The sequence below is a fragment of the Agrilus planipennis genome, unplaced genomic scaffold, assembly GCF_000699045.2.
Source record: "Agrilus planipennis isolate EAB-ADULT unplaced genomic scaffold, Apla_2.0 scaffold167, whole genome shotgun sequence".
Classification (NCBI taxonomy): domain Eukaryota; kingdom Metazoa; phylum Arthropoda; class Insecta; order Coleoptera; family Buprestidae; genus Agrilus; species Agrilus planipennis.
In genome coordinates this window covers 183,043-194,160 of record NW_020439043.1, presented here as the reverse complement: position 1 = coordinate 194,160, position 11,118 = coordinate 183,043, and positions in this window count along the sequence as shown.

Here is an 11,118-nt window from a genome sequence, read left to right as displayed (position 1 = left end):
GAATATATATATATATATATTTACTGCAACGTAATCAATATCAAGATCAACTATCGCGTTGATAATGCTTTCATACGTAGCACGAGAACGAAACACTAGTTGGTTTAGTGAAGATCGTTGTAGGGGTGACTCTCCAAATTCCAAAAGGACATTGCTAACTTCTAATCAATAAAAATCGAAATCTAATCAATAAAAATTAAGATAAATATACACGGGCTAAAGATCAAAGTGTTTAGATTTTCATATGTTATATAGCAGTAGACTCTAGTAAATTGCAAGGAGTTGGAGACACCCTTAGACAAAATGGAAACGGTATTAATGAAAAGTATAGCTGAAAACGAATGAAAATAAATCAGAAGTCTTAGTCTTGATATAAACGGAGATTAAAGTAGGAATAGACCTAATATCTAACTAATTGTTAACTGTGATGTGGTTGTGCAATTGCTTCAATTAATTATTCATATAAATTTATAATCCTTAAGAAGTTAATGAAACTTGGGATGACTATAAACGGAACATTAATTTTAGTAACCATACCAAAAAAACAGATATATAGATGCGAGATTTAAAAACAATTAGCTTAACATTCCACGCTCAAATAGATGGAAGAAATGGCGGAAAAGAAATGAACCGATGGGGTTCACTATGCGGTTTGTAGTTTCCTGTGGAAATGTCTACGGCGTGCTGACGAGATCCAATGAAATAAAAATCGCGATCCACATTTATAATATTCAATTATTTAAAGCCTGCGCAACGAATAGAAGCATCCAACACTTTTTAACTTACAGGTTGATAGTGGGAGCATGAAACTGGTCACGTCTTACTCCATTATTCAACGGACCCGGCTTTTGAAGACATTGATTACATGTGCGTATAATGTCCGTCTTTGTATACCTAACGGATAGATGGAGGGATTATCAGAATGAGGTCTTGCAGCAGACTTAATTCCTTCTAGGAAGCAATTTTGCGTCGTATGTCAACACGTGAGTATTCACATATGTACATTACTTCTTCATACGAATTGATATGGTAACGCCCACATACATGATATGCCGGGATTTCGCGAATGATAACAGAATTAGAGAGTATATAAAATATAGCTAGAATTAGAGTGCATAATGATAATGCATTAAACAGTTAATGTGGTAAGCTTGTTAAATAGCAATTTGATTATCTAAAGCATTCGGAAAAAATTGACAAATAATAATAATACGTATCTACATTGATCGGAATCAATTAGAAAATATTTTAAATGTGAAATTTTTTTGAATCCTATTAAATGGATTACTGCTAGAGTTACAGAGTTAGAAGAGTGGTCCAAGTCTCAAATCAAAGCTCTCGTTATCATCTACACAAGTAGGTACGAAGCGCTATTTTTGAATGTAGTTTTCTTTTTTGTTTTATTTAGAAAAAAACTTAAAACTAATTAAATAAATTCCAGCCACATAGTAATGAATTAGAACCTGCGCTTCAGACAAATGATAATAGACAATTGAAACATTAGGTTGTAGTTTTTTTTAATTTTTGATATGGATATAATTAATGAAAATAGAATGGGATTAAAAAGTATATTTTTTGTTAAATGTAGAGTTTGCAATTTATTAATAAATGTATCTTCTGAACTAGGTAATAGCGATGTTAATAAAGACTTAGTAGGACAGAATTTGAGCAACAATTAATATTCTATGTATTTCGGTTAATACGTACGCGAAGAATAGGAAAATAGTTGAGGACGAAATATATAATGTACGTTTGAGAAAATGAAAATTGCGCAACTTGAGGAAAAAAGGTGAGCCCTAGAAACGATGTTGAAGAAGACGGTTTCGGATGGTGTCGTTTATTCCGAAACACCCTCAGATATTAAGGACGTTCCCAAAGACCAGTGGTTCTCAACCTACAAATACGATTTCCCTATATAAGTTACCCACTTGTACTGTAAGAATTAGTTGACCAGCACTACGCTCTTTTGCCCCGCCTCCCATGCACATAAGCGAAAAAGTTGACTTACTGCGTCGCTTTATTCGACTTGACAACGTCTCATATTTGTATCGTCTCGAACTGATGAAGGTGAAAAGATATCATTACTAAAGTGATACAATTTTTAAGAAACAAAAAAGCCAAATAATTTATTTATTAGTTTCGGTAACATAAAGTTATACTTATATATTATAAATACATTCTTTATCATTTTATATAACTGTTCATTTTTATTATTATCAGTCAATGAATATTTAATTTCTTTCTAATATAAACAGTGTATTTTATTTTTTATTATATTTTTTAAGCCTATGAATTTATTAAAAAGTAGAACTCATGTTTTTTCAACTAAACATTTTTATTCAAAATAATAATGAACTGAATTATAATCAATATTATTAGTAATTGTAATATTAATAATAATCGAGTGAATATTAATAGTAATTTTAATATTGTTAAATGAAATCAGACAACAATAAATAAAAACACGCAGGTTCTACAGTTTAGGATAACCAACATAAACGTCCCGCGCTATTGCAGCGAAGCCAAGTCGCACACTACTGATCAGCTTATGCAGGAGAGTTTGAGTCTGAGATTTACTTTACACATTGTTTACAACAAAATTAATACCGCTTCTTGTACCGATTTTGTATGGAAATTATTTATGTGAATATTAACTGCTAATTCTCGAAATTTAAAAAAAATTGTAAGAAAATTAAAATTGTTAGGCACTAAAACCTACATGAATGTATAAATTAACATGCTTTCAAATAGAAATTTAAAATGCTAATATTTTCAATTTTAGTACCGCAAAATGGGTCGAACTTTTTCATATACGTTCAGAATACAGGTAGGTATTTACAATTAAATTTTGAAAATGATCGTACGAAATTTTTTTTTTTGGGAACGTCTTTAAATGTTCCCATTCCGCTCGGAATATGACAGTGGAAATAAAGTATTGCACAGTAGATGATAGTAATGATAAAAAAAATCGCTAAAAGTGGACCTTGTTGGAGCATACGTAATCCTAAAATGTAGCATCGTACTACAGATGGCGTTTACCGCGCCATTTGTGGTGTTTTCTAAAACGCACTGTTAAGACAGCAGGTAAAAGTTGGTCTGTGTTCTGTCGGAGCTATCTGCAACGCGCTGATGAGATCCTAAAGAAATTTTATTTTAATTCTTTACATCCCGATATTTTAGATTCACTGTTTGACAGAAATTTGCTTATTAGACAGGCATCATGTAAGGACTCGTAGTTTCATTTAAGGTTCACTTCTGTTCGTTCACGATCCGGTTTTTAGGTCTTTAGGTAGGGAAACGGAGTTACGCTGTAACCTAAACGAAGTGAAAGACTGAAACGCAGGCAGGTTTTTGCTACATTGCCAACCATGAGACGAAACCTGAAAGGCGATCCACTAATGAAGATTTCACGTGCGGCAAATACACACGTCAAACCAACACAGGCGAGCCATGATGGAATGAGGGACTTCCTGGAGTCTCCCCTCCCTCAGACGGATTGTCCCAGGAAGCCACCGATGCGGTGCCTAAGGGTTAACGAGTCGAGTAACCCCCCTATCTGCACTCTTAAGCGGTCAATGCAGGAACTACACAATGAACTGGGCGATCCGATGCATAGCCCCCTAACCCAGCATGCGAGCTGTACCACCTCGAGTACAACACCAATTGGCAGGGCAGAAATTGAAGCTAGCCTCCTGTGGACTCCCCGCCTCCCGAGTACCGGTATAGGCTCTCTAGTCCCCATCAGCTACTCCGAAGCACCCCGCGCTGGGTGACATCCGTTTTGCCGTACTCTCACTATCACAGGACATCCTTCAGTCTCCTGGCTCGTCTGAGCTACTGTGCTTTCCGCATCTTCTCTGCTTTCGCCACAAGTTTGCTACACACCCGATCCACATAAATATACATGGCTTCACTATGCTTCACGTCGTAACCCCCTTAATGGGTCAGGTGATACTCTATGACTCCGCCTAATGCGAACCTCTTGTAAGGACACTTACTTCGCCTTAGACATGGGTAGGGTGTGCAGTTACCCAGAAGACCGCTTACTTTTCGGGGCTTGTTGAGGTTCCCAATCGATTGCTACTAATGGTGTTAGTGGCCGCACCAGGAGAGCCTTTCTTTCGACTTAGGAGGCTTTATTGCGGGTTGAGCGGGAATCCTCGCTTTAGCCTATCGCGTTTGTGTTGGGCTTACATCTCATGCCAGTTTGCCGCGTACCTTCCCTTCAGGGCTTCCGCGGAACTCTACGGCACACCAGACGGGTGCTGCTGGACCTTCGCCCGTGTCCGTTAGCTGCTTCCTACAAACACTATTGCTTCCATATGCCCGGGGTTCTTTTTGCTTTGCCATAACGTGAGTATGGGTACTGAGCCATCCCACCGCGACAAGATGAGGATCCTGGGGTGTGGAAGGCGATCACCAGGACGGCGGATAACATGGAACAGCACTATGTCGGTGTTGTGCGGAGGTAGAATTCAATGACTGAAGCCTGCGCCCCCAATTAGCATTACAACCGGACCATAACAGCACGATTCGGAAACTTCAGCAACACAAACGCGTACAATTCCTCAAAACGTTTACTTCCGATAGATTAAGCGTCGTAAAGTGGAAATGCGAGTTTGATGTCCTTTTTTGACTGAAGATGAGCAATAGTCCTATAATAGCCGAGCAGAAAACGTAATGCTGTAACTGTTGTATAATTAGCATAAGCGGTCCCGTATCAGTAACTTTTAGACATATGAGAAATAGGTTTTTTTTAATAAATCAAAAACGAAGAGTTAATTTACAAAAAGCGCTTCGTATATCTGCAGATTGTAATGAGGCCTTTGATTTGAGATATCGACCACTCTTCCAACTCTTGCAATCTACTTGCTGGAAAAATTGCTCATTTGCCTGTTGATACGCATATTTCGCATTAATGAATTTTTAATAAAAAGCAATAACATGTAATAAAAACGAAATTTGCACAATTTTATGTTGGAAAAATATTACAGTATACAAGAATGATACTTTTTTAAAAAAAGGTCAACATTTTTTCACTAATTTATACATCTTTTTTCTAATCAATATTTTTCAAAAAATCGAAATTGAGAATATTCTTGAGACAATGTAGGAGCGATTTTTATTACTATTATGGATGATGATATTTTTCACCTATTATGTATATATATATATACCAATAGCCTCACAGCTATTTCCTCCTACCAGCTTTACATAGCAACCAGTGGGTTCCCCTCGAGAGTTACATCTTGCGAAGTGGCATGCGGCAATGAATGTAACACAACATGTAAGGAAATAAACAAAACCCTCAATTAGAACAATACAATGCGATAGACAGTTTAAACACTTACGCGGGCCGACGCCCCAGTCGGGCCGCCCTTGCGATGTCCCAACGTAGTCGAGCTCGGTGATGTAGTTGTGTCCAACGAAGAATCCCTGATGACGATTGTAGACTGCCTGAAACAATAGGTGTTTGCCACACCTACACCCCAGCTAAATAACCAGGCATTGTATGCATTTGCCTAATGCATAGATCGCTCCCAATGCTTATCTTTACATTGGCAAGCTATGTGTAGAGACTTATCCCTCTACTGGACGCCCTTGTGCCGATATCACCGCAGCTTTACCGACACTCAGGCCACTACTGTATACGGCAGGTCAAGGAGTGGACTTCTACTCATTAACACGTCACCCACAGGTGCACTGCCACTCCAGGCATATCTAGGTATATCTGCAGTGGACTACCTGACGCACAGGATTTACACTCCACCTAAAGGCACATCCGACCCGTCGGCCGTTAGCCTTACACTTCTACAGGCCTCACATCTCAACAATAACAACAACAACACTTAAAATACATAATATGTGCACAATAACCAACTTTCTCAATATTATCAAATATTAACTGCCCTTACGGCACCTTACTTTCTCACCAGAGTAACCAACTGCCCTTACGGCATCTTACTCTCTCACCAGAGTAACCAACCGCCCTTAAGGCACTTTACACATCCTTACACGCCGCGCCGACTGCCACTTCACCACTGACTTTAACTTAAAAGCCCTCTTCCAACGGCCCTCTTTGGTTTCATTCTACAAATATGTCATTAGTATTTGGCTATCCCAAATAGTAAATAAATGCCTAATAAATAACTTTCCTACAATTAATATTAATAAAAAGGTTAGAACAGAGCGCAGGTTAAAATTTTGTGTTATATGAGCAGTAGGTAGGTGACCCAAGCAAGCTATAACTTCGATTATGATATATTACTAGAATTTTTGAGGTCTTTCCCAGAAGTATATAAATAGTGTAACGAAAAGGTAGCATCCTTTATAGGTATATTGTATCCTAAAACAATAATCATAAAACTAACTCCGATAGAAAGCTTACGTCCAATTTTCTAATATGTATATGTAGGGGTATATGTAGGTATTAAGCAACTTTCATTCCTTAATCATTGAACTTCTAAACACAGTGGTATATTGAATAATTCTGTTTGAAACTTAGGTTTCTGTTGAAAAATTGTGGTAGATTGAAGAAACCAATAAACTGAGTACGGCCATTTTATAGTGGATTTGATGTAAGTATGTAAAATTACCTGTTTAAGCAGTAAAGCGGTCTAATGTTTAACGTTCGAATCGCAGCTTATCTAACTCACGCTTACGAGTCATGGGTCCAATTAAATTAGTAGCGATAATTGCAAGTATAGATATGAGTAGGTACATCTTAAAAAAAAAATTTACCTTAGACAATATACACTCGCTCCTGCTGCAAACGTGTGAAGCCTTCCTAAGAGGTTGTTAAAGACACCGAAGTCATGGGTTCTAAAAAGTGCACTAAGGTGAAAGCAACATCCTGAGGTAGAAGGACTTTAGTCGGTTGGTCCGAGGAAACTTTCCTCGAAAATTCTACACTACCCAGCCGTACGGGCAGCAGGGTGTTTTTCTGTTCTTCCACGAAAACAAACACAAATCTATACTACAGTAGTATACTCTAGTACCTAACATTTACGTGAACAAAGAGCTCTTCAAGCCGCCCCAGAGAGAAAGAATGCAGTGACTCACTTTCTGTTTTTTAGTACCCTTGACCATGCCGATATCATGTGTAAACTACTGCCTTCAGAATTTTATGCTTTAAGAAAGAAACTGGAACGGCGTATCTATGTAATATCTTCATGTACAACGATGTACTGACGATATAAACGAGCAGCGAGTAAGGCAAGGTGGTGAGGCGACGTGGTACCTTCACTCACTCTGAAGGTTTCTTGCCATTTTGTATGTGTGCCAATTTTGCAGTGGGGTAGAAATCCATTTTATTGTATGTAACTAATTGTTAACTGTGATGTGGCTGTGTTATTGCTTCAATTAATTATTTATATCAATTTATAATCCTTGAGAAGATAATGAAACTTCGGCTGACTATAAACAGAACATTAATTGTAATAACTATACCAAAAAACAGATATATAGATGCCAAAATTTAAGAACAATTAGCTTAACGTTCCATGCTTAAATGGATGAAAGAAAGGGTGGATGAAATGAGTAAAGGGAAGCGTATTGGGGTTTTGAAGAAACAGTGGAATGCACAAAATGTTCTGAATCGTAAAATATGCGAAAAGTCAATTTTGTTGCATTCGTATTGTAAAGTTTAATCACATTGACTCCCCTACTGCTCACCACATATTGAAGTGAAGAAGTAAAAAGCAAGAGAACAGGGGGCACTAAAAACTGGGACAGAGGAAGAAGTAGATTAGGTTACTGCCCAAATATGGATAGGGATGTGGAAGCTTCTAGTTTTCAGGAGACACTAATAGTGACAATATTTGTATCTATTTCCGGTTTATAATAATGCAGACCAATAATGGCTTTCTATTCCGACTATTTCCGTTTAAATCAAAACCACAAATTTTTTAAGGGAGGCGACATAGTTTCTTTATATCACACTTTTCCAACTTTTTCTTCCTTTGCAAACCAGTATATTTGTTTTACTTTTATTTATTTTCATTATAATGTTGTTTTGTCAATACCATTTCCATTTTATTCAAAGCTATTTCTAAATCCTTCTTGCTAGATGCTAGTACTGCTATATCATCTGCAAATCTAATATAATACTAATATATTGCCCCTCTATACAGTTGTACTGTCTTTAATGATATTGATCGCGTTTTCGCTGTATAGATTAAACAGTAGCGGTGACATTGTGCATCCCTGTCTGGCCCCTTTCTTAATATTAACTTCTCTACGTTGCTGCTCGAGCTCTACAACTACCTGTTGCTTTTTATACAAATTATCACTCTTCTATCGCTTGAACTTATTTCTACATTTTTAAGTATATTTAACTTTTTGTCGCATTTAACATTGTCAAAAACTTTTTTTAAATCTACAAATCCTATGTACGCACTCTTTCCTTTTTCTACCGTCTTCTCTATTGTTACCTGTAAAGCCAGAATGGTATCTCGCGTTCCTATATTTCTTCTAAACCTAACATCTTTAAATTACATAAAGGTCATTAGACAGTAAAAACATTGTACGGTCCGTTTTACACATAATATGCTATCAGTGTCGCGCAAGTAATTATGTATGTAGGTACTTATTATGTGTCTACGGGTAATCTACCTAGAGTCGAATGTGACAAATACGTTGTTACAAGAATGTTTTCAATAAAAGACGCCTGGATTGGAGATTATGTAGCAAATAAAGAATATTTCATCCCTTTTTAGCTGCTTTTTATTGAAAAAAATATTAATATTATCGTTGGGGAAGATACAAAGGATTAAAAAAAAAATTTGTATGTTTCATTCCCACCAGCTACTAATGGCGGTGGTGATTGTTAGAACACAAAAGGGACACGTACCTATAATATATGTATACGTTTTTTACTGGCAAACGTAGTAATGTCGAGTATCTTTTAAATAACCTGTATTGTCAGTGTCTCCTAATTATATTGTACCGCAGTTGCGAGGAGGTCGCTTGGCGTAGGAGAGGATTATTATATATTCAGCGCAACCATTGTCACATCAGCTTATGCTGAAAGAATTAAACTAACACCACCAACGACCAACAATAAGTATAAACAAACACAAATTATTATTTCTTGGCTTTCTGGAGGAACTATCCGCTGAACGGGATTGCGGTGGTTCTCTTTCTAAAGGGGGATATCGGTACAGGGTTGCAATCGTTAACCCAACGTCAGTCAATGATGTATCCGAAAAAAACACTTCATTCCCACCAGCCACTAATGTTGGTGGGCGGGCAGTCCCTCCCGACTACGCCAGAAGGTAAGGTGGAAGACCCTCTTCAGCTTCCTTTTAGGAATGGTGGGAATGGGTGGGTGGTGGTTCGGGTGAGGAAGATGAGACGGATGAAATGAAGACAGAAGAGAATGAAAGATTACCTGTGGAATATTACTGCTCCAGCATTTGCCTAAGTCATGCAAGGAAACCACAGAAAAACTTGGACTAAGGCAGACGGAGCAGGAATCGAACCGGCGTCTTCCCGAATGCTAAGCAATGGTCTAGCCTCTACACCTCTAGGCCATGTCTCTAGGTTAAGGTACTGAGGAATGTGTGACTATTTATACAAATCTTCGTACCACACAACGGTTAGAAAAAGAGGGGTTGGGAATGGGGTGATGAGAGAAGGGCGAAAAGGAACAAAAAAAAAAACGAAATTGTCTTTAACGTTAAATTCGCGGAAAAAAAGGAAAGTATCCGATGATTCCCGAACCGTATGGACTAAAGGATCACGGCTTCATGGCCGCTTTGCGGATCTCACTTAATCTCCCGCGCGAACTTCACTTCCTCTCCTATTTCCTCATTTACCTTAGCTCTTTATAGGACCCCACATAGTATTTTCTTCCACATCGTTACATGGAACTTTTTGGAATTTTTCCTCGGCTCACATTGGCCGCGCTTCCGTGAATCGGCTCCGTGTAACTGTTTCGCATTTTGCAAAGTCGACCCAATATATCCTGCGGAACCATAACAAATGCAAATGCGTAAAAGTTCCGCGTTTTGAAAGTGACGCAGACACAATTTCGGGAAAATGAAAAATATAATTTTGGAAATTAGGAGCACTATGTGGCAATACTTTAGAATGTAAAAAAAATGACAGCCGGAATAATAGGTATTAGTAATATGATAGGTTTTATGGAAAAATAATTAAAATATTGCGAGTGGAATTTATGCAGAGGCTACTAATCGACTATCTGAATATAACGTTTATACTTTTTTTTTGAGATAAATTGGTGTGTAAAATTAAAATAGACACCTTTTGTTGCAGCATGGCGCACACATAAGTAGTTAATTTTTAATATTTTAATTAACTTTTCAAAAATGTCCAGATGGTTAACCGGAGCCACTACCTTCCGTAGGATACCATAATTTAGTTTGCTCTAATCGTTCGTTAAAATTACATAAAGAACGTGGATATGACGTATTTTCGGAATACAGCGAGAGAGAATTGCTTCGACATAGTAGATTTTCTGATTAAATTGAAAAATTAACCACGAAAACCACCTACGAAACTTTAAAAGGATTAATTTGATCAATATTTAAGTCGTTGCCATGTTTTTGAGTGGCACAGGGCATTTAAAGGAATTCGAGCAAACAATGACAACCTCAGAAATGTAAAGAATTAATTCAAAAAAATTTTGTAATTACATTTCAACAATGATAACTGTTTAGCAAATGTTTTGTTAAAAAATGTATAAGTAGCTACTGCTTACATTAACATAAAATAAAAGTTTTTAAAAGCAGTCATTTAGTCCAACCCAAATCAAAACTGATAATAATCCCAGCGAAACTTGCACAAGTAAAGTGCTAATCCACCACGTAGCGCTCGTGAGTATAGAAGCTGAGAGTAAACGTGTGGTGTTAACAAATTCTGTGGAAATTATTTCTGTAAACAAATATACAAACACTGAGTTTATTATTTTTCCGTATTGTAGCCTTTTTTGTATAAAACAATTTGTAGGTCGTACAATCCAGTGGTTATGTTAGGCAGGTTGGTACATTTAACAAAGAAAAGAAATGTATGTAAACCAAAAAACCAGCAAAGCAACATTTATTTATCCGACAAATGGAAGAGCGGAACTACAGCTACCTATCCTTTAAGAAAACA